At 39.7% G+C, this 18390-nt stretch overlaps 58 non-coding genes and 1 pseudogene across 58 annotated transcripts; all 59 read left to right on the forward strand.

The window, feature by feature from the left end:
• On the forward strand, positions 1-119 carry LOC121227140 (5S ribosomal RNA). Its single transcript, XR_005924780.1, has one exon. It is a non-coding gene; the product is annotated as a 5S ribosomal RNA (ribosomal RNA).
• Positions 120-296: 177 nt separating this feature from the next.
• LOC121227152 (5S ribosomal RNA) lies at positions 297-415 on the forward strand. Its single transcript, XR_005924791.1, has one exon. It is a non-coding gene; the product is annotated as a 5S ribosomal RNA (ribosomal RNA).
• Positions 416-590: 175 nt separating this feature from the next.
• On the forward strand, positions 591-709 carry LOC121227153 (5S ribosomal RNA). The gene has a single exon (XR_005924792.1). It is a non-coding gene; the product is annotated as a 5S ribosomal RNA (ribosomal RNA).
• Positions 710-886: 177 nt separating this feature from the next.
• On the forward strand, positions 887-1005 carry LOC121227154 (5S ribosomal RNA). Its single transcript, XR_005924793.1, has one exon. It is a non-coding gene; the product is annotated as a 5S ribosomal RNA (ribosomal RNA).
• A 175-nt stretch (positions 1006-1180) lies between these two features.
• Positions 1181-1299, forward strand: LOC121227162 (5S ribosomal RNA). Its single transcript, XR_005924801.1, has one exon. It is a non-coding gene; the product is annotated as a 5S ribosomal RNA (ribosomal RNA).
• A 412-nt stretch (positions 1300-1711) lies between these two features.
• Positions 1712-1826, forward strand: LOC121227151 (uncharacterized; annotated as a pseudogene).
• A 423-nt stretch (positions 1827-2249) lies between these two features.
• LOC121227193 (5S ribosomal RNA) lies at positions 2250-2367 on the forward strand. The gene has a single exon (XR_005924833.1). It is a non-coding gene; the product is annotated as a 5S ribosomal RNA (ribosomal RNA).
• Positions 2368-2544: 177 nt separating this feature from the next.
• On the forward strand, positions 2545-2665 carry LOC121227142 (5S ribosomal RNA). The gene has a single exon (XR_005924782.1). It is a non-coding gene; the product is annotated as a 5S ribosomal RNA (ribosomal RNA).
• Positions 2666-2844: 179 nt separating this feature from the next.
• Positions 2845-2962, forward strand: LOC121227148 (5S ribosomal RNA). The gene has a single exon (XR_005924789.1). It is a non-coding gene; the product is annotated as a 5S ribosomal RNA (ribosomal RNA).
• Positions 2963-3140: 178 nt separating this feature from the next.
• LOC121227163 (5S ribosomal RNA) lies at positions 3141-3259 on the forward strand. Its single transcript, XR_005924802.1, has one exon. It is a non-coding gene; the product is annotated as a 5S ribosomal RNA (ribosomal RNA).
• A 176-nt stretch (positions 3260-3435) lies between these two features.
• On the forward strand, positions 3436-3554 carry LOC121227165 (5S ribosomal RNA). The gene has a single exon (XR_005924804.1). It is a non-coding gene; the product is annotated as a 5S ribosomal RNA (ribosomal RNA).
• A 178-nt stretch (positions 3555-3732) lies between these two features.
• Positions 3733-3851, forward strand: LOC121227174 (5S ribosomal RNA). The gene has a single exon (XR_005924813.1). It is a non-coding gene; the product is annotated as a 5S ribosomal RNA (ribosomal RNA).
• A 179-nt stretch (positions 3852-4030) lies between these two features.
• Positions 4031-4149, forward strand: LOC121227164 (5S ribosomal RNA). Its single transcript, XR_005924803.1, has one exon. It is a non-coding gene; the product is annotated as a 5S ribosomal RNA (ribosomal RNA).
• Positions 4150-4326: 177 nt separating this feature from the next.
• Positions 4327-4445, forward strand: LOC121227171 (5S ribosomal RNA). Its single transcript, XR_005924811.1, has one exon. It is a non-coding gene; the product is annotated as a 5S ribosomal RNA (ribosomal RNA).
• A 174-nt stretch (positions 4446-4619) lies between these two features.
• On the forward strand, positions 4620-4738 carry LOC121227173 (5S ribosomal RNA). Its single transcript, XR_005924812.1, has one exon. It is a non-coding gene; the product is annotated as a 5S ribosomal RNA (ribosomal RNA).
• A 453-nt stretch (positions 4739-5191) lies between these two features.
• Positions 5192-5307, forward strand: LOC121227149 (5S ribosomal RNA). The gene has a single exon (XR_005924790.1). It is a non-coding gene; the product is annotated as a 5S ribosomal RNA (ribosomal RNA).
• A 176-nt stretch (positions 5308-5483) lies between these two features.
• LOC121227196 (5S ribosomal RNA) lies at positions 5484-5601 on the forward strand. Its single transcript, XR_005924835.1, has one exon. It is a non-coding gene; the product is annotated as a 5S ribosomal RNA (ribosomal RNA).
• A 175-nt stretch (positions 5602-5776) lies between these two features.
• LOC121227166 (5S ribosomal RNA) lies at positions 5777-5895 on the forward strand. Its single transcript, XR_005924806.1, has one exon. It is a non-coding gene; the product is annotated as a 5S ribosomal RNA (ribosomal RNA).
• A 177-nt stretch (positions 5896-6072) lies between these two features.
• LOC121227141 (5S ribosomal RNA) lies at positions 6073-6190 on the forward strand. The gene has a single exon (XR_005924781.1). It is a non-coding gene; the product is annotated as a 5S ribosomal RNA (ribosomal RNA).
• A 178-nt stretch (positions 6191-6368) lies between these two features.
• Positions 6369-6487, forward strand: LOC121227175 (5S ribosomal RNA). Its single transcript, XR_005924814.1, has one exon. It is a non-coding gene; the product is annotated as a 5S ribosomal RNA (ribosomal RNA).
• A 177-nt stretch (positions 6488-6664) lies between these two features.
• LOC121227143 (5S ribosomal RNA) lies at positions 6665-6782 on the forward strand. The gene has a single exon (XR_005924783.1). It is a non-coding gene; the product is annotated as a 5S ribosomal RNA (ribosomal RNA).
• Positions 6783-6959: 177 nt separating this feature from the next.
• On the forward strand, positions 6960-7078 carry LOC121227186 (5S ribosomal RNA). The gene has a single exon (XR_005924825.1). It is a non-coding gene; the product is annotated as a 5S ribosomal RNA (ribosomal RNA).
• Positions 7079-7256: 178 nt separating this feature from the next.
• Positions 7257-7375, forward strand: LOC121227167 (5S ribosomal RNA). Its single transcript, XR_005924807.1, has one exon. It is a non-coding gene; the product is annotated as a 5S ribosomal RNA (ribosomal RNA).
• Positions 7376-7552: 177 nt separating this feature from the next.
• LOC121227176 (5S ribosomal RNA) lies at positions 7553-7671 on the forward strand. The gene has a single exon (XR_005924815.1). It is a non-coding gene; the product is annotated as a 5S ribosomal RNA (ribosomal RNA).
• A 176-nt stretch (positions 7672-7847) lies between these two features.
• LOC121227198 (5S ribosomal RNA) lies at positions 7848-7966 on the forward strand. Its single transcript, XR_005924837.1, has one exon. It is a non-coding gene; the product is annotated as a 5S ribosomal RNA (ribosomal RNA).
• Positions 7967-8143: 177 nt separating this feature from the next.
• LOC121227177 (5S ribosomal RNA) lies at positions 8144-8262 on the forward strand. Its single transcript, XR_005924817.1, has one exon. It is a non-coding gene; the product is annotated as a 5S ribosomal RNA (ribosomal RNA).
• Positions 8263-8437: 175 nt separating this feature from the next.
• On the forward strand, positions 8438-8555 carry LOC121227197 (5S ribosomal RNA). The gene has a single exon (XR_005924836.1). It is a non-coding gene; the product is annotated as a 5S ribosomal RNA (ribosomal RNA).
• A 173-nt stretch (positions 8556-8728) lies between these two features.
• On the forward strand, positions 8729-8845 carry LOC121227147 (5S ribosomal RNA). The gene has a single exon (XR_005924788.1). It is a non-coding gene; the product is annotated as a 5S ribosomal RNA (ribosomal RNA).
• A 175-nt stretch (positions 8846-9020) lies between these two features.
• Positions 9021-9138, forward strand: LOC121227199 (5S ribosomal RNA). Its single transcript, XR_005924839.1, has one exon. It is a non-coding gene; the product is annotated as a 5S ribosomal RNA (ribosomal RNA).
• A 172-nt stretch (positions 9139-9310) lies between these two features.
• Positions 9311-9429, forward strand: LOC121227178 (5S ribosomal RNA). Its single transcript, XR_005924818.1, has one exon. It is a non-coding gene; the product is annotated as a 5S ribosomal RNA (ribosomal RNA).
• Positions 9430-9606: 177 nt separating this feature from the next.
• LOC121227191 (5S ribosomal RNA) lies at positions 9607-9724 on the forward strand. Its single transcript, XR_005924831.1, has one exon. It is a non-coding gene; the product is annotated as a 5S ribosomal RNA (ribosomal RNA).
• A 176-nt stretch (positions 9725-9900) lies between these two features.
• On the forward strand, positions 9901-10019 carry LOC121227195 (5S ribosomal RNA). The gene has a single exon (XR_005924834.1). It is a non-coding gene; the product is annotated as a 5S ribosomal RNA (ribosomal RNA).
• Positions 10020-10193: 174 nt separating this feature from the next.
• On the forward strand, positions 10194-10312 carry LOC121227179 (5S ribosomal RNA). Its single transcript, XR_005924819.1, has one exon. It is a non-coding gene; the product is annotated as a 5S ribosomal RNA (ribosomal RNA).
• Positions 10313-10487: 175 nt separating this feature from the next.
• LOC121227155 (5S ribosomal RNA) lies at positions 10488-10606 on the forward strand. Its single transcript, XR_005924795.1, has one exon. It is a non-coding gene; the product is annotated as a 5S ribosomal RNA (ribosomal RNA).
• A 175-nt stretch (positions 10607-10781) lies between these two features.
• Positions 10782-10900, forward strand: LOC121227160 (5S ribosomal RNA). Its single transcript, XR_005924800.1, has one exon. It is a non-coding gene; the product is annotated as a 5S ribosomal RNA (ribosomal RNA).
• A 177-nt stretch (positions 10901-11077) lies between these two features.
• Positions 11078-11196, forward strand: LOC121227180 (5S ribosomal RNA). The gene has a single exon (XR_005924820.1). It is a non-coding gene; the product is annotated as a 5S ribosomal RNA (ribosomal RNA).
• A 177-nt stretch (positions 11197-11373) lies between these two features.
• On the forward strand, positions 11374-11492 carry LOC121227146 (5S ribosomal RNA). Its single transcript, XR_005924787.1, has one exon. It is a non-coding gene; the product is annotated as a 5S ribosomal RNA (ribosomal RNA).
• A 176-nt stretch (positions 11493-11668) lies between these two features.
• LOC121227168 (5S ribosomal RNA) lies at positions 11669-11787 on the forward strand. The gene has a single exon (XR_005924808.1). It is a non-coding gene; the product is annotated as a 5S ribosomal RNA (ribosomal RNA).
• Positions 11788-11966: 179 nt separating this feature from the next.
• LOC121227181 (5S ribosomal RNA) lies at positions 11967-12085 on the forward strand. Its single transcript, XR_005924821.1, has one exon. It is a non-coding gene; the product is annotated as a 5S ribosomal RNA (ribosomal RNA).
• A 176-nt stretch (positions 12086-12261) lies between these two features.
• LOC121227182 (5S ribosomal RNA) lies at positions 12262-12380 on the forward strand. Its single transcript, XR_005924822.1, has one exon. It is a non-coding gene; the product is annotated as a 5S ribosomal RNA (ribosomal RNA).
• Positions 12381-12557: 177 nt separating this feature from the next.
• LOC121227169 (5S ribosomal RNA) lies at positions 12558-12676 on the forward strand. Its single transcript, XR_005924809.1, has one exon. It is a non-coding gene; the product is annotated as a 5S ribosomal RNA (ribosomal RNA).
• Positions 12677-12852: 176 nt separating this feature from the next.
• LOC121227184 (5S ribosomal RNA) lies at positions 12853-12971 on the forward strand. Its single transcript, XR_005924823.1, has one exon. It is a non-coding gene; the product is annotated as a 5S ribosomal RNA (ribosomal RNA).
• A 176-nt stretch (positions 12972-13147) lies between these two features.
• On the forward strand, positions 13148-13265 carry LOC121227201 (5S ribosomal RNA). Its single transcript, XR_005924841.1, has one exon. It is a non-coding gene; the product is annotated as a 5S ribosomal RNA (ribosomal RNA).
• Positions 13266-13439: 174 nt separating this feature from the next.
• On the forward strand, positions 13440-13556 carry LOC121227144 (5S ribosomal RNA). The gene has a single exon (XR_005924785.1). It is a non-coding gene; the product is annotated as a 5S ribosomal RNA (ribosomal RNA).
• A 172-nt stretch (positions 13557-13728) lies between these two features.
• Positions 13729-13846, forward strand: LOC121227190 (5S ribosomal RNA). Its single transcript, XR_005924830.1, has one exon. It is a non-coding gene; the product is annotated as a 5S ribosomal RNA (ribosomal RNA).
• Positions 13847-14022: 176 nt separating this feature from the next.
• On the forward strand, positions 14023-14141 carry LOC121227185 (5S ribosomal RNA). Its single transcript, XR_005924824.1, has one exon. It is a non-coding gene; the product is annotated as a 5S ribosomal RNA (ribosomal RNA).
• Positions 14142-14318: 177 nt separating this feature from the next.
• On the forward strand, positions 14319-14437 carry LOC121227156 (5S ribosomal RNA). The gene has a single exon (XR_005924796.1). It is a non-coding gene; the product is annotated as a 5S ribosomal RNA (ribosomal RNA).
• A 175-nt stretch (positions 14438-14612) lies between these two features.
• Positions 14613-14731, forward strand: LOC121227187 (5S ribosomal RNA). The gene has a single exon (XR_005924826.1). It is a non-coding gene; the product is annotated as a 5S ribosomal RNA (ribosomal RNA).
• Positions 14732-14906: 175 nt separating this feature from the next.
• Positions 14907-15024, forward strand: LOC121227192 (5S ribosomal RNA). The gene has a single exon (XR_005924832.1). It is a non-coding gene; the product is annotated as a 5S ribosomal RNA (ribosomal RNA).
• A 177-nt stretch (positions 15025-15201) lies between these two features.
• Positions 15202-15320, forward strand: LOC121227170 (5S ribosomal RNA). The gene has a single exon (XR_005924810.1). It is a non-coding gene; the product is annotated as a 5S ribosomal RNA (ribosomal RNA).
• Positions 15321-15499: 179 nt separating this feature from the next.
• LOC121227188 (5S ribosomal RNA) lies at positions 15500-15618 on the forward strand. The gene has a single exon (XR_005924828.1). It is a non-coding gene; the product is annotated as a 5S ribosomal RNA (ribosomal RNA).
• A 173-nt stretch (positions 15619-15791) lies between these two features.
• Positions 15792-15909, forward strand: LOC121227202 (5S ribosomal RNA). The gene has a single exon (XR_005924842.1). It is a non-coding gene; the product is annotated as a 5S ribosomal RNA (ribosomal RNA).
• A 176-nt stretch (positions 15910-16085) lies between these two features.
• Positions 16086-16203, forward strand: LOC121227200 (5S ribosomal RNA). The gene has a single exon (XR_005924840.1). It is a non-coding gene; the product is annotated as a 5S ribosomal RNA (ribosomal RNA).
• Positions 16204-16380: 177 nt separating this feature from the next.
• On the forward strand, positions 16381-16499 carry LOC121227157 (5S ribosomal RNA). Its single transcript, XR_005924797.1, has one exon. It is a non-coding gene; the product is annotated as a 5S ribosomal RNA (ribosomal RNA).
• A 175-nt stretch (positions 16500-16674) lies between these two features.
• On the forward strand, positions 16675-16791 carry LOC121227145 (5S ribosomal RNA). Its single transcript, XR_005924786.1, has one exon. It is a non-coding gene; the product is annotated as a 5S ribosomal RNA (ribosomal RNA).
• A 175-nt stretch (positions 16792-16966) lies between these two features.
• LOC121227203 (5S ribosomal RNA) lies at positions 16967-17088 on the forward strand. Its single transcript, XR_005924843.1, has one exon. It is a non-coding gene; the product is annotated as a 5S ribosomal RNA (ribosomal RNA).
• Positions 17089-17528: 440 nt separating this feature from the next.
• Positions 17529-17647, forward strand: LOC121227158 (5S ribosomal RNA). The gene has a single exon (XR_005924798.1). It is a non-coding gene; the product is annotated as a 5S ribosomal RNA (ribosomal RNA).
• Positions 17648-17823: 176 nt separating this feature from the next.
• LOC121227189 (5S ribosomal RNA) lies at positions 17824-17942 on the forward strand. Its single transcript, XR_005924829.1, has one exon. It is a non-coding gene; the product is annotated as a 5S ribosomal RNA (ribosomal RNA).
• Positions 17943-18116: 174 nt separating this feature from the next.
• On the forward strand, positions 18117-18235 carry LOC121227159 (5S ribosomal RNA). The gene has a single exon (XR_005924799.1). It is a non-coding gene; the product is annotated as a 5S ribosomal RNA (ribosomal RNA).
• Positions 18236-18390: the final 155 nt, after the last annotated feature.

The raw sequence follows: 18390 nt of genomic DNA on the forward strand, positions 1-18390 counted from the left end.
GGGTGCGATCATACCAGCACTAATGCACCGGATCCCATCAGAACTCCGCAGTTAAGCGTGCTTGGGCGAGAGTAGTACTAGGATGGGTGACCTCCTGGGAAGTCCTCGTGTTGCACCCCTCCAATTTTATATCTCATTAAATTTTTTTCTATTTTTTTTATATCTCATCGTATAACTAATTAGTTATTTACGGAATAAATCACTCGAAACGTTATTTGGACGTATTTAAATTCAAATTCGAGGCTCAAGCGCGATCAGGGGTAGCCTTTATATAAATAGAATGCGCAAGAATTGACGGGTGCGATCATACCAGCACTAATGCACCGGATCCCATCAGAACTCCGCAGTTAAGCGTGCTTGGGCGAGAGTAGTACTAGGATGGGTGACCTCCTGGGAAGTCCTCGTGTTGCACCCTCCAATTTTATATCTCATTAAATTTTTTTTCTATTTTTTTATATCTCATCGTATAACTAATTAGTTATTTACGGAATAAATCACTCGAAACGTTATTTGGTCGTATTTAAATTCAAATTCGAGGCTCAAGCGCGATCAGGGTAGCCTTTATATAAATAGAATGCGCAAGAATTGATGGGTGCGATCATACCAGCACTAATGCACCGGATCCCATCAGAACTCCGCAGTTAAGCGTGCTTGGGCGAGAGTAGTACTAGGATGGGTGACCTCCTGGGAAGTCCTCGTGTTGCACCCTCCAATTTTATATCTCATTAAATTTTTTTTCTATTTTTTTTATATCTCATCGTATAACTAATTAGTTATTTACGGAATAAATCACTCGAAACGTTATTTGGTCGTATTTAAATTCAAATTCGAGGCTCAAGCGCGATCAGGGGTAGCCTTTATATAAATAGAATGCGCAAGAATTGATGGGTGCGATCATACCAGCACTAATGCACCGGATCCCATCAGAACTCCGCAGTTAAGCGTGCTTGGGCGAGAGTAGTACTAGGATGGGTGACCTCCTGGGAAGTCCTCGTGTTGCACCCTCCAATTTTATATCTCATTAAATTTTTTTTCTATTTTTTTATATCTCATCGTATAACTAATTAGTTATTTACGGAATAAATCACTCGAAACGTTATTTGGTCGTATTTAAATTCAAATTCGAGGCTCAAGCGCGATCAGGGTAGCCTTTATATAAATAGAATGCGCAAGAATTGACGGGTGCGATCATACCAGCACTAATGCACCGGATCCCATCAGAACTCCGCAGTTAAGCGTGCTTGGGCGAGAGTAGTACTAGGATGGGTGACCTCCTGGGAAGTCCTCGTGTTGCACCCCTCCAATTTTATATCTCATTAAATTTTTTTTCTATTTTTTTATATCTCATCGTATAACTAATTAGTTATTTACGGAATAAATCACTCGAAACGTTATTTGGACGTATTTAAATTCAAATTCGAGGCTCAAGCGCGATCAGGGTAGCCTTTATATAAATAGAATGCGCAAGAATTGACGGGTGCGATCATACCAGCACTAATGATTGCCCATCCGACCCCAAACCTCTTCCAATATACTAGGATTGTAAGATTTGTTTTTTTTTCTTATTTTTTTTTTTTTTTTATATCTCATCGTATAACTAATTAGTTATTTACGGAAAAGTCACTCGAACGTTTTTGGTTGTTTTAAATTCAAATTCGAGCTCAAGCGCGATAGGGGTAGCCTTTATATAAATAGAAAGCGCAGAATTGACGGGTGCGATCATACCAGCACAATGCACCGGATCCATCAGAACTCCGGCAGCTAAGCGTGCTTGGGCGAGAGTAGTACTTGATGGGTGACCTCCTGGAAGTCTCGTGTTGCACCCCTCCAATTTTATATCTATTAAATTTTTTTTCTATTTTTTTTATATGTCATCGTATAACTAATTAGTATTTAAAATAAATCATCGAAACGTTATTTGGGACGTATTTAAATTCAATGGGTGGGCAGTAGCCTTATATTGACGCGGTGCGATCATACCAGCACTAATGCACGGATCCTCAGAATCCGCAGTTAGCGTGCTTGGGGAGAGTAGTATAGGATGGGTGACCTCCTGGGAAGTCTCGTGTTGCACCCTCCAATTTTATATCTCATTAATTTTTTTCTATTTTTTTATATCTCATCGTATAACAATTAGTTATTTACGGAATAAATCACTCGAAACGTTATTTGGTCGTATTTAAATTCAATTTCGAGGCTCAAGCGCGATCAGGGGTAGCCTTTATATAAATAGAATGCGCAAGAATTGAGGGTGCGATCATACCAGCACTAATGCACCGGATCCCATCAGAACTCCGCAGTAAGCGTGCTTGGGCGAGAGTAGTACTAGGATGGGTGACCTCCTGGGAAGTCCTCGTGTTGCACCCCTCCAATTTTATATCTCATAAATTTTTTTTCTATTTTTTTATATCTCATCGTATAACTAATTAGTTAATTTACGGAATAAATCACTCGAAACGTTATTTGGACGTATTTAAATTCAAATTCGAGGCTCAAGCGCGATCAGGGGTAGCCTTTATATAAATAGAATGCGCAAGAATTGATGGGTGCGATCATACCAGCACTAAATGCACCGGATCCCATCAGAACTCCGCAATTAAGCGTGCTTGGGCGAGAGTAGTACTAGGATGGGTGACCTCCTGGGAAGTCCTCTGTGTTGCACCCTTCCAATTTTATATCTCATTAAATTTTTTTTTATTTTTTTTATATCTCATCGTATAAACTAATTAGTTATTTACGGAATAAATCACTCGAAACGTTATTTTGGTCGTATTTAAATTCAAATTCGAGGCTCAAGCGCGATCAGGGGTAGCCTTTATATAAATAGAATGCGCAAGAATTGACGGGTGCGATCATACCAGCACTAATGCACCGGATCCCATCAGAACTCCGCAGTTAAGGCGTGCTTGGGCGAGAGTAGTAATAGGATGGTGACTCCTGGGAAGTCCTCGTGTTGCACCCCTCCAATTTTATATCTCATTAAATTTTTTTTCTATTTTTTTTATATCTCATCGTATAACTAATTAGTTATTTACGGAATAAATCACTCGAAACGTTATTTGGACGTATTTAAATTCAAATTCGAGGCTCAAGCGCGATCAGGGGTAGCCTTTATATAATAGAATGCGCAAGAATTGACGGGTTGCGATCATACCAGCACTAATGCACCGGATCCCATCAGAACTCCGCAGTTAAGCGTGCTTGGGCGAGAGTAGTACTAGGATGGGTGACCTCCTGGGAAGTCCTCGTGTTGCACCCTTCCAATTTTATATCTCTTAAATTTTTTTTCTATTTTTTTATATCTCATCGTATAACTAATTAGTTATTTACGGAATAAATCACTCGAAACGTTATTTGGTCGTATTTAAATTCAAATTCGAGGCTCAAGCGCGATCAGGGGTAGCCTTTATATAAATAGAATGCGCAAGAATTGACGGGTGCGATCATACCAGCACTAATGCACCGGATCCCATCAGAACTCCGCAGTTAAGCGTGCTTGGGCGATAGTAGTACTAGGATGGGTGACCTCCTGGGAAGTCCTCGTGTTGCACCCCTCCAATTTTATATCTCATTAAATTTTTTTTCTATTTTTTTTATATCTCATCGTATAACTAATTAGTTATTTACGGAATAAATCACTCGAAACGTTATTTGGACGTATTTAAATTCAAATTCGAGGCTCAAGCGCGATCAGGGGTAGCCTTTATATAAATAGAATGCGCAAGAATTGATGGGTGCGATCATACCAGCACTAATGCACCGGATCCCATCAGAACTCCGCAGTTAAGCGTGCTTGGGCGAGAGTAGTACTAGGATGGGTGACCTCCTGGGAAGTCCTCGTGTTGCACCCCTTCCAATTTTATATCTCATTAAATTTTTTTCTATTTTTTTTATATCTCATCGTATAACTAATTAGTTATTTACGGAATAAATCACTCGAAACGTTATTTGGTCGTATTTAAATTCAAATTCGAGGCTCAAGCGCGATCAGGGGTAGCCTTTATATAAATAGAATGCGCAAGAATTGACTGGGTGCGATCATACCAGCACTAATGCACCGGATCCCATCAGAACTCCGCAGTTAAGCGTGCTTGGGCGAGAGTAGTAATAGGATGGGTGACCTCCTGGGAAGTCCTCGTGTTGCACCCCTCCAATTTTATATCTCATTAAATTTTTTTTCTATTTTTTTTATATTCATCGTATAACTAATTAGTTATTTACGGAATAAATCACTCGAAACGTTATTTGGACGTATTTAAATTCAAATTCGAGGCTCAAGCGCGATCAGGGGTAGCCTTTATATAAATAGAATGCGCAAGAATTGATGGGTGCGATCATACCAGCACTAATGCACCGGATCCCATCAGAACTCCGCAGTTAAGCGTGCTTGGGCGATAGTAGTACTAGGATGGGTGACCTCCTGGGAAGTCCTCGTGTTGCACCCTCCAATTTTATATCTCATTAAATTTTTTTTCTATTTTTTTATATCTCATCGTATAACTAATTAGTTATTTACGGAATAAATCACTCGAAACGTTATTTGGACGTATTTAAATCAAATTCGAGGCTCAAGCGCGATCAGGGGTAGCCTTTATATAAATAGAATGCGCAGAATTGATGGGTGCGATCATACCAGCACTAATGCACCGGATCCCATCAGAACTCCGCAGTTAAGCGTGCTTGGGCGATAGTAGTACTAGGATGGGTGACCTCCTGGGAAGTCCTCGTGTTGCACCCTCCAATTTTATATCTCATTAAATTTTTTTTATTTTTTTTATATCTCATCGTATAACTAATTAGTTATTTACGGAATAAATCACTCGAAACGTTATTTGGACGTATTTAAATTCAAATTCGAGGCTCAAGCGCGATCAGGGGTAGCCTTTATATAAATAGAATGCGCAAGAATTGACGGGTGACATACCAGCACTAATGCCCGATCCCATCAGAACTCCGCAGTAAGCGTGCTTGGGCGAGAGTAGTATAGGATGGGTGACCTCCTGGGAAGTCCTGTGTTGCACCCCTCCAATTTTATATCTATTAAATTTTTTTCTATTTTTTTATATTCATCGTATAACAATTAGTTATTTACGGAATAATCACTCGAAACGTTATTTGGCGTATTAAATTCAAATTCGAGCTCAAGCGCGATCAGGGTAGCCTTTATATAAATAGAATGCCAAGAATTGACGGGTGCGATCATACCAGCACTAATGCACGGATCCCATCAGAACTCCGCAGTTAAGCGTGCTTGGGCGAAGTAGTACTAGGATGGGTGACCTCCTGGGAAGTCCTCGTGTGCACCCCTCCAATTTTATATCTCATTAAATTTTTTTCTATTTTTTTATATCTCATCGTATAACTAATTAGTTATTTACGGAATAAATCACTCGAAACGTTATTTGGTCGTATTTAAATTCAAATTCGAGGCTCAAGCGCGATCAGGGGTAGCCTTTATATAAATAGAATGCGCAAGAATTGATGGGTGCGATCATACCAGCACTAATGCACCGGATCCCATCAGAACTCCGCAGTTAAGCGTGCTTGGGCGAAGTAGTACTAGGATGGGTGACCTCCTGGGAAGTCCTCGTGTTGCACCCTCCAATTTTATATCTCATTAAATTTTTTTCTATTTTTTTATATCTCATCGTATAACTAATTAGTTATTTACGGAATAAATCACTCGAAACGTTATTTGGTCGTATTTAAATTCAAATTCGAGGCTCAAGCGCGATCAGGGGTAGCCTTTATATAAATAGAATGCGCAAGAATTGACGGGTGCGATCATACCAGCACTAATGCACCGGATCCCATCAGAACTCCGCAGTTAAGCGTGCTTGGGCGATAGTAGTACTAGGATGGGTGACCTCCTGGGAAGTCCTCGTGTTGCACCCCTCCAATTTTATATCTCATTAAATTTTTTTCTATTTTTTTTATATCTCATCGTATAACTAATTAGTTATTTACGGAATAAATCACTCGAAACGTTATTTGGACGTATTTAAATTCAAATTCGAGGCTCAAGCGCGATCAGGGGTAGCCTTTATATAAATAGAATGCGCAAGAATTGATGGGTGCGATCATACCAGCACTAATGCACCGGATCCCATCAGAACTCGCAGTTAAGCGTGCTTGGGCGATAGTAGTACTAGGATGGGTGACCTCCTGGGAAGTCCTCGTGTTGCACCCCTCCAATTTTATATCTCATTAAATTTTTTTTCTATTTTTTTTATATCTCATCGTATAACTAATTAGTTATTTACGGAATAAATCACTCGAAACGTTATTTGGACGTATTTAAATTCAAATTCGAGGCTCAAGCGCGATCAGGGGTAGCCTTTATATAAATAGAATGCGCAAGAATTGATGGGTGCGATCATACCAGCACTAATGCACCGGATCCCATCAGAACTCCGCAGTTAAGCGTGCTTGGGCGATAGTAGTACTAGGATGGGTGACCTCCTGGGAAGTCCTCGTGTTGCACCCTTCCAATTTTATATCTCATTAAATTTTTTTCTATTTTTTTTATATCTCATCGTATAACTAATTAGTTATTTACGGAATAAATCACTCGAAACGTTATTTGGTCGTATTTAAATTCAAATTCGAGGCTCAAGCGCGATCAGGGGTAGCCTTTATATAAATAGAATGCGCAAGAATTGATGGGTGCGATCATACCAGCACTAATGCACCGGATCCCATCAGAACTCCGCAGTTAAGCGTGCTTGGGCGATAGTAGTATAGGATGGGTGACCTCCTGGGAAGTCCTCGTGTTGCACCCTTCCAATTTTATATCTCATTAAATTTTTTTCTATTTTTTTTATATCTCATCGTATAACTAATTAGTTATTTACGGAATAAATCACTCGAAACGTTATTTGGTCGTATTTAAATTCAAATTCGAGGCTCAAGCGCGATCAGGGGTAGCCTTTATATAAATAGAATGCGCAAGAATTGATGGGTGCGATCATACCAGCACTAATGCACCGGATCCCATCAGAACTCCGCAGTTAAGCGTGCTTGGGCGAGAGTAGTACTAGGATGGGTGACCTCCTGGGAAGTCCTCGTGTTGCACCCCTCCAATTTTATATCTCATTAAATTTTTTTTCTATTTTTTTTATATCTCATCGTATAACTAATTAGTTATTTACGGAATAAATCACTCGAAACGTTATTTGGACGTATTTAAATTCAAATTCGAGGCTCAAGCGCGATCAGGGGTAGCCTTTATATAAATAGAATGCGCAAGAATTGACGGGTGCGATCATACCAGCACTAATGCACCGGATCCCATCAGAACTCCGCAGTTAAGCGTGCTTGGGCGATAGTAGTACTAGGATGGGTGACCTCCTGGGAAGTCCTCGTGTTGCACCCCTCCAATTTTATATCTCATTAAATTTTTTTCTATTTTTTTTATATCTCATCGTATAACTAATTAGTTATTTACGGAATAAATCACTCGAAACGTTATTTGGTCGTATTTAAATTCAAATTCGAGGCTCAAGCGCGATCAGGGGTAGCCTTTATATAAATAGAATGCGCAAGAATTGATGGGTGCGATCATACCAGCACTAATGCACCGGATCCCATCAGAACTCCGCAGTTAAGCGTGCTTGGGCGATAGTAGTACTAGGATGGGTGACCTCCTGGGAAGTCCTCGTGTTGCACCCTCCAATTTTATATCTCATTAAATTTTTTTCTATTTTTTTTATATCTCATCGTATAACTAATTAGTTATTTACGGAATAAATCACTCGAAACGTTATTTGGTCGTATTTAAATTCAAATTCGAGGCTCAAGCGCGATCAGGGGTAGCCTTTATATAAATAGAATGCGCAAGAATTGATGGGTGCGATCATACCAGCACTAATGCACCGGATCCCATCAGAACTCCGCAGTTAAGCGTGCTTGGGCGAGAGTAGTACTAGGATGGGTGACCTCCTGGGAAGTCCTCGTGTTGCACCCCTCCAATTTTATATCTCATTAAATTTTTTTTCTATTTTTTTATATCTCATCGTATAACTAATTAGTTATTTACGGAATAAATCACTCGAAACGTTATTTGGTCGTATTTAAATTCAAATTCGAGGCTCAAGCGCGATCAGGGGTAGCCTTTATATAAATAGAATGCGCAAGAATTGATGGGTGCGATCATACCAGCACTAATGCACCGGATCCCATCAGAACTCCGCAGTTAAGCGTGCTTGGGCGATAGTAGTACTAGGATGGGTGACCTCCTGGGAAGTCCTCGTGTTGCACCCTCCAATTTTATATCTCATTAAATTTTTTTCTATTTTTTTATATCTCATCGTATAACTAATTAGTTATTTACGGAATAAATCACTCGAAACGTTATTTGGTCGTATTTAAATTCAAATTCGAGGCTCAAGCGCGATCAGGGGTAGCCTTTATATAAATAGAATGCGCAAGAATTGATGGGTGCGATCATACCAGCACTAATGCACCGGATCCCATCAGAACTCCGCAGTTAAGCGTGCTTGGGCGAAGTAGTACTAGGATGGGTGACCTCCTGGGAAGTCCTCGTGTTGCACCCTCCAATTTTATATCTCATTAAATTTTTTTCTATTTTTTTATATCTCATCGTATAACTAATTAGTTATTTACGAATAAATCACTCGAAACGTTATTTGGTCGTATTTAAATTCAAATTCGAGGCTCAAGCGCGATCAGGGGTAGCCTTTATATAAATAGAATGCGCAAGAATTGATGGTGCGATCATACCAGCACTAATGCACCGGATCCCATCAGAACTCGCAGTTAAGCGTGCTTGGGCGAAGTAGTACTAGGATGGGTGACCTCCTGGGAAGTCCTCGTGTTGCACCCTCCAATTTTATATCTCATTAAATTTTTTTTCTATTTTTTTATATCTCATCGTATAACTAATTAGTTATTTACGGAATAAATCACTCGAAACGTTATTTGGTCGTATTTAAATTCAAATTCGAGCTCAAGCGCGATCAGGGGTAGCCTTTATATAAATAGAATGCGCAAGAATTGATGGGTGCGATCATACCAGCACTAATGCACCGGATCCCATCAGAACTCCGCAGTTAAGCGTGCTTGGGCGAAGTAGTACTAGGATGGGTGACCTCCTGGGAAGTCCTCGTGTTGCACCCTCAATTTTATATCTCATTAAATTTTTTTCTATTTTTTTATATCTCATCGTATAACTAATTAGTTATTTACGGAATAATCACTCGAAACGTTATTTGGTCGTATTTAAATTCAAATTCGAGGCTCAAGCGCGATCAGGGTAGCCTTTATATAAATAGAATGCGCAAGAATTGATGGGTGCGATCATACCAGCACTAATGCACCGGATCCCATCAGAACTCCGCAGTTAAGCGTGCTTGGGCGATAGTAGTACTAGGATGGGTGACCTCCTGGGAAGTCCTCGTGTTGCACCCTTCCAATTTTATATCTCATTAAATTTTTTTCTATTTTTTTTATATCTCATCGTATAACTAATTAGTTATTTACGGAATAAATCACTCGAAACGTTATTTGGTCGTATTTAAATTCAAATTCGAGGCTCAAGCGCGATCAGGGGTAGCCTTTATATAAATAGAATGCGCAAGAATTGATGGGTGCGATCATACCAGCACTAATGCACCGGATCCCATCAGAACTCCGCAGTTAAGCGTGCTGGGCGAGAGTAGTACTAGGATGGGTGACCTCCTGGGAAGTCCTCGTGTTGCACCCTTCCAATTTTATATCTCATTAAATTTTTTTTCTATTTTTTTATATCTCATCGTATAACTAATTAGTTATTTACGGAATAAATCACTCGAAACGTTATTTGGTCGTATTTAAATTCAAATTCGAGGCTCAAGCGCGATCAGGGGTAGCCTTTATATAAATAGAATGCGCAAGAATTGATGGTGCGATCATACCAGCACTAATGCACCGGATCCCATCAGAACTCCGCAGTTAAGCGTGCTTGGGCGATAGTAGTACTAGGATGGGTGACCTCCTGGGAAGTCCTCGTGTTGCACCCTCCAATTTTATATCTCATTAAATTTTTTTCTATTTTTTTATATCTCATCGTATAACTAATTAGTTATTTACGGAATAAATCACTCGAAACGTTATTTGGTCGTATTTAAATTCAAATTCGAGGCTCAAGCGCGATCAGGGTAGCCTTTATATAAATAGAATGCGCAAGAATTGATGGGTGCGATCATACCAGCACTAATGCACCGGATCCCATCAGAACTCCGCAGTTAAGCGTGCTTGGGCGATAGTAGTACTAGGATGGGTGACCTCCTGGGAAGTCCTCGTGTTGCACCCTCCAATTTTATATCTCATTAAATTTTTTTCTATTTTTTTATATCTCATCGTATAACTAATTAGTTATTTACGGAATAAATCACTCGAAACGTTATTTGGTCGTATTTAAATTCAAATTCGAGGCTCAAGCGCGATCAGGGGTAGCCTTTATATAAATAGAATGCGCAAGAATTGATGGGTGCGATCATACCAGCACTAATGCACCGGATCCCATCAGAACTCCGCAGTTAAGCGTGCTTGGGCGAGAGTAGTACTAGGATGGGTGACCTCCTGGGAAGTCCTCGTGTTGCACCCTCCAATTTTATATCTCATTAATTTTTTTTCTATTTTTTTTATATCTCATCGTATAACTAATTAGTTATTTACGGAATAAATCACTCGAAACGTTATTTGGTCGTATTTAAATTCAAATTCGAGGCTCAAGCGCGATCAGGGGTAGCCTTTATATAAATAGAATGCGCAAGAATTGATGGTGCGATCATACCAGCACTAATGCACCGGATCCCATCAGAACTCCGCAGTTAAGCGTGCTTGGGCGAGAGTAGTACTAGGATGGGTGACCTCCTGGGAAGTCCTCGTGTTGCACCCTTCCAATTTTATATCTCATTAAATTTTTTTCTATTTTTTTTATATCTCATCGTATAACTAATTAGTTATTTACGGAATAAATCACTCGAAACGTTATTTGGTCGTATTTAAATTCAAATTCGAGGCTCAAGCGCGATCAGGGGTAGCCTTTATATAAATAGAATGCGCAAGAATTGATGGGTGCGATCATACCAGCACTAATGCACCGGATCCCATCAGAACTCCGCAGTTAAGCGTGCTTGGGCGATAGTAGTACTAGGATGGGTGACCTCCTGGGAAGTCCTCGTGTTGCACCCTTCCAATTTTATATCTCATTAAATTTTTTTTCTATTTTTTTATATCTCATCGTATAACTAATTAGTTATTTACGGAATAAATCACTCGAAACGTTATTTGGTCGTATTTAAATTCAAATTCGAGGCTCAAGCGCGATCAGGGGTAGCCTTTATATAAATAGAATGCGCAAGAATTGATGGGTGCGATCATACCAGCACTAATGCACCGGATCCCATCAGAACTCCGCAGTTAAGCGTGCTTGGGCGAGAGTAGTACTAGGATGGGTGACCTCCTGGGAAGTCCTCGTGTTGCACCCCTCCAATTTTATATCTCATTAAATTTTTTTCTATTTTTTTTATATCTCATCGTATAACTAATTAGTTATTTACGGAATAAATCACTCGAAACGTTATTTGGTCGTATTTAAATTCAAATTCGAGGCTCAAGCGCGATCAGGGTAGCCTTTATATAAATAGAATGCGCAAGAATTGATGGGTGCGATCATACCAGCACTAATGCACCGGATCCCATCAGAACTCCGCAGTTAAGCGTGCTTGGGCGATAGTAGTACTAGGATGGGTGACCTCCTGGGAAGTCCTCGTGTTGCACCCCTCCAATTTTATATCTCATTAATTTTTTTTTCTATTTTTTTTTATATCTCATCGTATAACTAATTAGTTATTTACGGAATAAATCACTCGAAACGTTATTTGGTCGTATTTAAATTCAAATTCGAGGCTCAAGCGCGATCAGGGGTAGCCTTTATATAAATAGAATGCGCAAGAATTGATGGGTGCGATCATACCAGCACTAATGCACCGGATCCCATCAGAACTCCGCAGTTAAGCGTGCTTGGGCGATAGTAGTACTAGGATGGGTGACCTCCTGGGAAGTCCTCGTGTTGCACCCTCCAATTTTATATCTCATTAAATTTTTTTTCTATTTTTTTATATCTCATCGTATAACTAATTAGTTATTTACGGAATAAATCACTCGAAACGTTATTTGGTCGTATTTAAATTCAAATTCGAGGCTCAAGCGCGATCAGGGGTAGCCTTTATATAAATAGAATGCGCAAGAATTGATGGGTGCGATCATACCAGCACTAATGCACCGGATCCCATCAGAACTCCGCAGTTAAGCGTGCTTGGGCGATAGTAGTACTAGGATGGGTGACCTCCTGGGAAGTCCTCGTGTTGCACCCTTCCAATTTTATATCTCATTAAATTTTTTTTCTATTTTTTTTATATCTCATCGTAAACTAATTAGTTATTTACGGAATAAATCACTCGAAACGTTATTTGGTCGTATTTAAATTCAAATTCGAGGCTCAAGCGCGATCAGGGGTAGCCTTTATATAAATAGAATGCGCAAGAATTGATGGGTGCGATCATACCAGCACTAATGCACCGGATCCCATCAGAACTCCGCAGTTAAGCGTGCTTGGGCGATAGTAGTACTAGGATGGGTGACCTCCTGGGAAGTCCTCGTGTTGCACCCCTCCAATTTTATATCTCATTAAATTTTTTTCTATTTTTTTATATCTCATCGTATAACTAATTAGTTATTTACGGAATAAATCACTCGAAACGTTATTTGGTCGTATTTAAATTCAAATTCGAGGCTCAAGCGCGATCAGGGGTAGCCTTTATATAAATAGAATGCGCAAGAATTGATGGGTGCGATCATACCAGCACTAATGCACCGGATCCCATCAGAACTCCGCAGTTAAGCGTGCTTGGGCGATAGTAGTACTAGGATGGGTGACCTCCTGGGAAGTCCTCGTGTTGCACCCTCCAATTTTATATCTCATTAAATTTTTTTTCTATTTTTTTTATATCTCATCGTATAACTAATTAGTTATTTACGGAATAAATCACTCGAAACGTTATTTGGTCGTATTTAAATTCAAATTCGAGGCTCAAGCGCGATCAGGGGTAGCCTTTATATAAATAGAATGCGCAAGAATTGATGGTGCGATCATACCAGCACTAATGCACCGGATCCCATCAGAACTCCGCAGTTAAGCGTGCTTGGGCGAAGTAGTACTAGGATGGGTGACCTCCTGGGAAGTCCTCGTGTTGCACCCCTCCAATTTTATATCTCATTAAATTTTTTTTCTATTTTTTTATATCTCATCGTAAACTAATTAGTTATTTACGGAATAAATCACTCGAAACGTTATTTGGTCGTATTTAAATTCAAATTCGAGGCTCAAGCGCGATCAGGGGTAGCCTTTATATAAATAGATGCGCAAGAATTGATGGTGCGATCATACCAGCACTAATGCACCGGATCCCATCAGAACTCCGCAGTTAAGCGTGCTGGGCGAAGTAGTACTAGGATGGGTGACCTCCTGGGAAGTCCTCGTGTTGCACCCTCCAATTTTATATCTCATTAAATTTTTTTCTATTTTTTTATATCTCATCGTAAACTAATTAGTTATTTACGGAATAATCACTCGAAACGTTATTTGGTCGTATTTAAATTCAAATTCGAGGCTCAAGCGCGATCAGGGGTAGCCTTTATATAAATAGAATGCGCAAGAATGATGGGTGCGATCATACCAGCACTAATGCACCGGATCCCATCAGAACTCCGCAGTTAAGCGTGCTTGGGCGAGAGTAGTACTAGGATGGGTGACCTCCTGGAAGTCCTCGTGTTGCACCCTCCAATTTTATATCTCATTAAATTTTTTTTCTATTTTTTTTATATCTCATCGTATAACTAATTAGTTATTTACGGAATAAATCACTCGAAACGTTATTTGGTCGTATTTAAATTCAAATTCGAGGCTCAAGCGCGATCAGGGGTAGCCTTTATATAAATAGAATGCGCAAGAATTGAGGGTGCGATCATACCAGCACTAATGCACCGGATCCCATCAGAACTCCGCAGTTAAGCGTGCTTGGGCGATAGTAGTACTAGGATGGGTGACCTCCTGGGAAGTCCTCGTGTTGCACCCTCCAATTTTATATCTCATTAAATTTTTTTTCTATTTTTTTTATATCTCATCGTATAACTAATTAGTTATTTACGGAATAAATCACTCGAAACGTTATTTGGTCGTATTTAAATTCAAATTCGAGGCTCAAGCGCGATCAGGGGTAGCCTTTATATAAATAGAATGCGCAAGAATTGATGGGTGCGATCATACCAGCACTAATGCACCGGATCCCATCAGAACTCCGCAGTTAAGCGTGCTTGGGCGAGAGTAGTACTAGGATGGGTGACCTCCTGGGAAGTCCTCGTGTTGCACCCTTCCAATTTTATATCTCATTAAATTTTTTTTCTATTTTTTTATATCTCATCGTATAACTAATTAGTTATTTACGAATAAATCACTCGAAACGTTATTTGGTCGTATTTAAATTCAAATTCGAGGCTCAAGCGCGATCAGGGGTAGCTTTATATAAATAGATTGCGCAAGAATTGATGGGTGCGATCATACCAGCACTAATGCACCGGATCCCATCAGAACTCCGCAGTTAAGCGTGCTTGGGCGATAGTAGTACTAGGATGGGTGACCTCCTGGGAAGTCCTCGTGTTGCACCCTCCAATTTTATATCTCATTAAATTTTTTTTCTATTTTTTTATATCTCATCGTATAACTAATTAGTTATTTACGGAATAAATCACTCGAAACGTTATTTGGTCGTATTTAAATTCAAATTCGAGGCTCAAGCGCGATCAGGGTAGCCTTTATATAAATAGAATGCGCAAGAATTGATGGGTGCGATCATACCAGCACTAATGCACCGGATCCCATCAGAACTCCGCAGTTAAGCGTGCTTGGGCGAAGTAGTACTAGGATGGGTGACCTCCTGGGAAGTCCTCGTGTTGCACCCCTCCAATTTTATATCTCATTAAATTTTTTTCTATTTTTTTATATCTCTTCGTATAACTAATTAGTTATTTACGGAATAAATCACTCGAAACGTTATTTGGTCGTATTTAAATTCAAAATTCGAGGCTCAAGCGCGATCAGGGGTAGCCTTTATATAAATAGAATGCGCAAGAATTGACGGGTGCGATCATACCAGCACTAATGCACCGGATCCCATCAGAACTCCGCAGTTAAGCGTGCTTGGGCGATAGTAGTACTAGGATGGGTGACCTCCTGGGAAGTCCTCGTGTTGCACCCCTCCAATTTTATATCTCATTAAATTTTTTTTTCTATTTTTTTATATCTCATCGTATAACTAATTAGTTATTTACGGAATTAAATCACTCGAAACGTTATTTGGTCGTATTTAAATTCAAATTCGAGGCTCAAGCGCGATCAGGGGTAGCCTTTATATAAATAGAATGCGCAAGAATTGATGGGTGCGATCATACCAGCACTAATGCACCGGATCCCATCAGAACTCCGCAGTTAAGCGTGCTTGGGCGATAGTAGTACTAGGATGGGTGACCTCCTGGGAAGTCCTCGTGTTGCACCCTTCCAATTTTATATCTCATTAAATTTTTTTTCTATTTTTTATATCTCATCGTATAACTAATTAGTATTTACGGAATAAATCACTCGAAACGTTATTTGGTCGTATTTAAATTCAAATTCGAGGCTCAAGCGCATCAGGGGTAGCCTTTATATAAATAGAATGCGCAAAATTGATGGGTGCGATCATACCAGCACTAATGCACCGGATCCCATCAGAACTCCGCAGTTAAGCGTGCTTGGGCGATAGTAGTACTAGGATGGGTGACCTCCTGGAAGTCCTCGTGTTGCACCCCTCCAATTTTATATCTCATTAAATTTTTTTCTATTTTTTTATATCTCTCGTATAACTAATTAGTTATTTACGGAATAAATCACTCGAAACGTTATTTGGTCGTATTTAAATTCAAATTCGAGGCCTCAAGCGCGATCAGGGGTAGCCTTTATATAAATAGAATGCGCAAGAATTGACGGGTGCGATCATACCAGCACTAATGCACCGGATCCCATCAGAACTCCGCAGTTAGCGTGCTTGGGCGAGAGTAGTACTAGGATGGGTGACCTCCTGGGAAGTCCTCGTGTTGCACCCTCCAATTTTATATCTCATTAAATTTTTTTTTCTATTTTTTTTATATCTCATCGTAAACTAATTAGTTATTTACGGAATAAATCACTCGAAACGTTATTTGGTCGTATTTAAATTCAAATTCGAGGCTCAAGCGCGATCAGGGGTAGCCTTTATATAAATAGAATGCGCAAGAATTGATGGGTGCGATCATACCAGCACTAATGCACCGGATCCCATCAGAACTCCGCAGTTAAGCGTGCTTGGGCGAGAGTAGTACTAGGATGGGTGACCTCCTGGGAAGTCCTCGTGTTGCACCCTCCAATTTTATATCTCATTAAATTTTTTTTCTATTTTTTTATATCTCATCGTATAACTAATTAGTTATTTACGGAATAAATCACTCGAAACGTTATTGGTCGTATTTTAAATTCAATTCGAGGCTCAAGCCCGATCAGGGTAGCCTTTATATAAATAGAATGCGCAAGAATTGTATGGGTGCGATCATACCAGCACTAATCACCGGATTCCATCAGAACTCCGCAGTTAAGCGTGCTTGGGCGAAGTAGTACTAGGATGGGTGACCTCCTGGGAAGTCCTCGTGTTGCACCCTCCAATTTTATATCTCATTAAATTTTTTTTTCTATTTTTTTTATATCTATCGTAAACTAATTAGTTATTTACGGAATAAATCACTCGAACGTTATTTGGTCGTATTTAATTCAAATTCGAGGCTCAAGCGCGATCGGGGTAGCCTTTATATTAAATAGATATGCGCAAGAATTGATGGGTGCGATCATACCAGCACTAATGCACCGGATCCCATCAGAACTCCGCAGTTAAGCGTGCTTGGGCGAGGAGTAGTACTAGGATGGGTGACCTCCTGGGGAAGTTCCTCGTGTTGCACCCCTTCCAATTTTATATCTCATTAAATTTTTTTTCTATTTTTTATATCTCTCTATAACAATTAGTTATTTACGGAATAAATCACTCGAAACGTATTTGGCGTATTTAATTCAAATTCGGGCTCAAGCGCGACAGGGTAGCCTTATATAAATAGAATGCGCAAGAATGAGGGTGCGATCTACCAGCACTATGCACCGGATCCCATCAGAATCCGCAGTTAAGCGTGCTTGGGCGATGTAGTACTAGGATGGTACCTCCTGTGCACCCTCCAATTTTATATCTCATTAAATTTTTTTTCTATTTTTTTATATCTCATCGTATAACTAATTAGTTATTTACGGAATAAATCACTCGAAACGTTATTTGGTCGTATTTAAATTCAAATTCGAGGCTCAAGCGCGATCAGGGGTAGCCTTTATATAAATAGAATGCGCAAGAATTGATGGGTGCGATCATACCAGCACTAATGCACCGGATCCCATCAGAACTCCGCAGTTAAGCGTGCTTGGGCGAGAGTAGTACTAGGATGGGTGACCTCCTGGGAAGTCCTCGTGTTGCACCCTCCAATTTTATATCTCATTAAATTTTTTTCTATTTTTTTTATATCTCATCGTATAACTAATTAGTTATTTACGGAATAAATCACTCGAAACGTTATTTGGTCGTATTTAAATTCAAATTCGAGGCTCAAGCGCGATCAGGGGTAGCCTTTATATAAATAGAATGCGCAAGAATTGATGGGTGCGATCATACCAGCACTAATGCACCGGATCCCATCAGAACTCCGCAGTTAAGCGTGCTTGGGCGATAGTAGTACTAGGATGGGTGACCTCCTGGGAAGTCCTCGTGTTGCACCCTCCAATTTTATATCTCATTAAATTTTTTTCTATTTTTTTATATCTCATCGTATAACTAATTAGTTATTTACGGAATAAATCACTCGAAACGTTATTTGGTCGTATTTAAATTCAAATTCGAGGCTCAAGCGCGATCAGGGTAGCCTTTATATAAATAGAATGCGCAAGAATTGATGGGTGCGATCATACCAGCACTAATGCACCGGATCCCATCAGAACTCCGCAGTTAAGCGTGCTTGGGCGAGAGTAGTACTAGGATGGGTGACCTCCTGGGAAGTCCTCGTGTTGCACCCTCCAATTTTATATCTCATTAAATTTTTTTTCTATTTTTTTATATCTCATCGTATAACTAATTAGTTATTTACGGAATAAATCACTCGAAACGTTATTTGGTCGTATTTAAATTCAAATTCGAGGCTCAAGCGCGATCAGGGGTAGCCTTTATATAA

This window comes from Gossypium hirsutum, unplaced genomic scaffold (genome assembly GCF_007990345.1).
Source record: "Gossypium hirsutum isolate 1008001.06 unplaced genomic scaffold, Gossypium_hirsutum_v2.1 scaffold_794, whole genome shotgun sequence".
Classification (NCBI taxonomy): domain Eukaryota; kingdom Viridiplantae; phylum Streptophyta; class Magnoliopsida; order Malvales; family Malvaceae; genus Gossypium; species Gossypium hirsutum.